General features: G+C 31.1%; 1 long non-coding RNA gene across 1 annotated transcript; it reads right to left on the reverse strand.

Annotated features, from left to right (window-relative positions):
- Window positions 1-1,018: 1,018 nt before the first annotated feature.
- LOC143043264 (uncharacterized) lies at window positions 1,019-3,551 on the reverse strand. Its single transcript, XR_012968278.1, has 3 exons — window positions 3,258-3,551; window positions 2,318-2,614; window positions 1,019-1,355 (listed from the first exon to the last, which is right to left on the reverse strand). It is a non-coding gene; the product is annotated as an uncharacterized LOC143043264 (long non-coding RNA).
- Window positions 3,552-4,863: the final 1,312 nt, after the last annotated feature.

Raw genomic sequence — 4,863 nt, forward strand, 5'->3', positions numbered from 1 at the left:
CAGTCTAATCTAAAAAAAAAACAAACGAGAAACACCTATAAACCACATCAACAAAGGACAACTACTGAACATCAGATTCCTGACTTAGGACATATTAACACCAGTGAACTTACGCTGAACGAATAAATTTTATATATGATACAATGTTAATACAAAATCAATAAAATAATGGATGGAAAAAAAGTAAAATCACCAAAATACTGAACTCAGAGGAAAATCAATTCGGAAAGTCCTTAATCACATGGTAAAATCAAATGACAAAACACATAAAAAACGAATGGATAAGAACTGTCATATTCCTGACTTGGTTCAGGCATTTTTAAATGTTGAAAATGATGGATTAAACCTGGTTTTATACTGATCCATTTCCTGTTAAATTGGATAATTCATAAAAAATCCCAGTTTTACATAATCGTACATACGAAACATTTTTTTTTGTTTTCAGTGCTCTTCAACTTAATTTTTTATTTGAACTGTTTGCTTTCGATCCTAAATTATGTGTCATATTTAAATGAAACGAGCTTCTGGCGTTTTTGATAAGAAGACATCATTGATAAGTTTTCGGTAATTTTAGACTGAAAATGCATGATTTCACCAAAATACAACTTCATACCCATTGATATATATATATATATAAAGTTTTAAATGATAATTGCAATTTACAAATAAGAATCCTAGTCATTATTGAATTAGATCATTTTTAGCAAATGTTCCATTTATACAGCATGATTTGATCCCTAAATACATTTCTTTTACAATAATGGGAATTGTATGCGACTGTCAGAACGATGTTTTGTTACATATAGCTATAAAACCAGATTTAATTTGATATATTTGCCGATGAATAGTACTATTTAGGATCGAACCTAGCTTAATATATATATATATATATATATATACCATTTGTTTTCTGTATTCATTTTGATTATATTTTCCATTATAGTTATTATAATATAAAATGTATGTATGTTTATTCATATAAATCTATTTAATTTCATAAATAATGTCTTACTTGGTTGTTCTAAAACCACAGTGTGTTCAACAGGTTTTCCAATACCATTTTCTAATATTAACGTATAGTTAGTGAAGTCTTCATTTGTTAAACCATTTATTGTAAGAACTGATTTATAGCCATCCACTTTTATACTCTTTCCATGGAAAACATCTTCGACCTCAGCAGGGGATTCAGAAAAAAAGAAATTTAGCAGATGCTTGAATCTGTTTTCCATTATTGAACCAAGCATTGTAGATATACTTAGGAACACTATACACATGGACAACTATGTCAACAGTTTTTCCAGTCTCTCCATACTGTATATTTCTACCATCGTTGTCAGCAGTAAAAACTGGTTGTGCTGAATAAAAAAAAAAAGGAAATTAAAAATCTCATCAGTGACTATCTAGTAAAATAGGCAAATACATAATGAAAAATAATGGATCCTCGGAATGATAGCTTATCCCCTAATTGTGTTAGCCTTTCTGCATTAAAGTGCTGACAAATAAATGCAACACAGGCGGCTGATTTTGCATTCTGTTCCCTGAAAAAAAAGCTTATTTCTGGTAAACACTATAATAGTGACTGTAAATGCTACGTTGATCCTAAATTGAAAATTGTAAATCTTCTATTGCAAAAGCAGTTATTTAATGCAAATTCAAATACTATCAGTACCGGAATTGCCAAGATTTAGTATCCTGCTTAAAAGCTTATTGATTAGTTGTATTTCATTAATGAATTCATGAGATTTGAATATTAATAAACTTCTACTACCTCTTGTTTTCTGCGAATGACATATGCGTGAACAGCTTTTTGTTAAGATCCGAAGACAATTGCAAGTCCGAAAGTCAAAATATAAAGACAGTTTTCCGATATTCGGTCTATACGTGCATATTATAATTCAGGGGAAATGTATGCAGTAATAAATAGTGGAACATAACACTATTGAACCCCAGGAACTACAAACAAATGGACATCAAACGGGTACACACTATTTGCCTTGCATTTGTTCTAAATAACAATTTGAGGTATTAAGATATATTAAAACTCAATTCATAAACAATCACTGACCTTTCTTACTGTTTAAGAACATGAACGATGGTTGAATTAGGCAAATGACATGTATGTTGTTTTGTAGACCGCAACGTTGTTTGTCTTGCACGTTGTCGTTTTGAGATGATCATCAAATTCAAGATAAAGAAATAAATTGTTATTCAATTAAGTACAAAAGTAACCAAGCAATTATTAGTGAGTATTTAAAAGCATTTGTAATATCAACTTTATATATCAATAATAATTATATAACAACTAAGCATAGAATACCATATACAGTAATTTGTGCCGCTCCTTTCCGTTTTACTACTCCATTCGTTCCCTGTATACCATTACTAACTGTACACACATATTCACCGTTGTCTTGGTATCTAAGTGTTGTAGGAACTAAAGGCAATGTCAAGATAGTGTCCCCCTCCAGTTCCCGAATAATAATCCCATACAAAGACATATGCTGCCACTTATAATAGGTGTATGTATCAGGATAACCATAAGCTGTACAATTTATTGGTCGTGTTGGATCTGTCATTTCATAGGTTACATTAGAAACTGAAACATCTGGCGGAACTGTAATACATTAAATTCAAATTCAGTGAACTGCTCAAAACCCCTCTTAATGTTGTTTGCATGAATCCAATGAAGAGTTTGATGATACAATCGAAAATCATGCTGAAGAAAATATCTTGTCCCTATACTCTATTACATACTCCATAACGCAATTATCAATTAAAGAGTTTTCAGATAAACTAGTTCTTATTTCGAAGGCATTGTTTTAACCGATTTATTCTTGTTACGATTTGTAAAACACTTGTGTCATAAAATTGTTTAACACATATTTAATATCAATGAATGTCGATGTATCAATTTATTCTAAATTCGATACGTTAATTCATAAAACATGCAAATTTATTTGTTGCTGTTTTACGATAATCATTTTTGGAATCACGATAACATGAGCTAGAGAAAAAGTATAATTGATATCATACACACAGTGGGTGAAACCACATACATGCAGTATATACTAATCGAAATAAGAAGCTGCAATATGATTTATAATAAAACCAACTCTTCACAAGACAGCAAAATGCGCACAACTGCAGGTCGCCGTTAATGGCTGTTTATATGAGCACAAATGTGTTACATTCGTGAATTTTGCTTTTAACAAGTATTACAATAACTCGTCATAATGAATCAAATTTGGATAACTTACATCGTACGAATAGATTTATCTGGTTTGAAAATCCACCAATGGTGTTGTTCGCTGTACATTTTATCGATTGCAGGTTGAAATTTTTGTCAACCGTATATGTTAACGTGGAGGTCACCGTGAACGTTTCATCAACACCTTGGGTTTCATGTGATGATGCTGTACTTGTAACATCAGTTTGACCTATCATCCACCAAATGGCGGCAGCAGGGCGGCTTCTCGTTGATGTGCAAGATATAGAAAATGGAACCATCTCCAAAGTATTTACGAAAGGTGCACTGAACACCGGCATTAAAGGCATTACTGAAATTTAACATGAGAATAATTATTGACTTTAAAGAAAATTCGATACTCATACCTGTCTGTGCAAGCATGTGCTTATTACCGGGTGTTCTGCATATCGGTTGTGTTTAATACGGACTAATAGTCACAATTTGACGCTTTTTGATGTGTGGATAAAGGGAACGAACAAACAGAAAAGCTTTATATTGTGTCAATCAAACAACTGATATATTAGAGTTTCAGTATGATATGTGCAATGATGTGTCTGATAACTTATTTAAAGGAGTGTTATTATGTGTACTTGGAGATAAAACAATAGCATTTTTAGAAAAATATATAACGGTTCAGGGGTTTCAAGATCCAACCATCTGTAGTATTTTGTAATGGTTTTTTTTTAAAGAAAAGTAAGTACTATATATGTAAAAATTATATATGCTCGTTTGCCTAAAAGTTGAAAGTGTAAAATGTTCAATATAAAGAGAGAAAAAACACTACCCGAATCTGTAGCATACTTTATTAGAAGATACTTCATTGTTATTTACCACTGATGGGGAGGGTAATTTAACTTTATTCATGGAAACAAACGATTAGTAAGAAAAATCTGCTTTTAAATTTGCAAAATGATTGTTAACAGAATATTACAGTTTACGGATGTACTTAGGTGGTGTTTTGGAATAAGTGCCAAACGTTCGGACTCCTCACTGTTTTTCAATACGATACAAGGTAAAATATTTTGCCCTATAACACCTAATAATGTTTTAACATAAGACTAAATAGCTCATAAAAGGTCATATGACAAAATTTAAGAAAAATTTAAAGGTAAAAGTCCGAGTCAGCCTTTTCCCGCCATATTTGAAAAATAAAATATTTCGAAAAGGAGCTCAGTGACCTATCAATATGTTTAGCTTATTTTGATCCTTTACTAGTACTCTTTCCGCTAAAAGTAACCGTTCCCTAAACGTTGGTAGAATATTCTAAAATTTCAAACTATTGTATGTTAAAACACGTGATTCTCTTACAAGTATCTTTCGTGGTTCAAATGACTTTTCTAATCTTTGTAAAATAGTTATATCCCTTTAAAGTGTTAAATATCTTAAGTTTATCCCACAATATTACTTTCCTTCAATCTCAAGGAACAAATCCTTAGAGTTGACAATTTTGTTTGTTTATTACTCCAACGGCCTACCATCGCATACTATTCCTTATTGAATAAGGAACATATCGTAAACGGTGAATTTATCAAAATTAACAGAACAAAAAAGTAATCAAAAGTGTTTGCATTGATAAATCAGCAAAAAATTATGAAAAAATCTATACATAAAATTAA

The sequence above is a fragment of the Mytilus galloprovincialis genome, chromosome 8 (assembly GCF_965363235.1).
Source record: "Mytilus galloprovincialis chromosome 8, xbMytGall1.hap1.1, whole genome shotgun sequence".
NCBI lineage: Eukaryota > Metazoa > Mollusca > Bivalvia > Mytilida > Mytilidae > Mytilus > Mytilus galloprovincialis.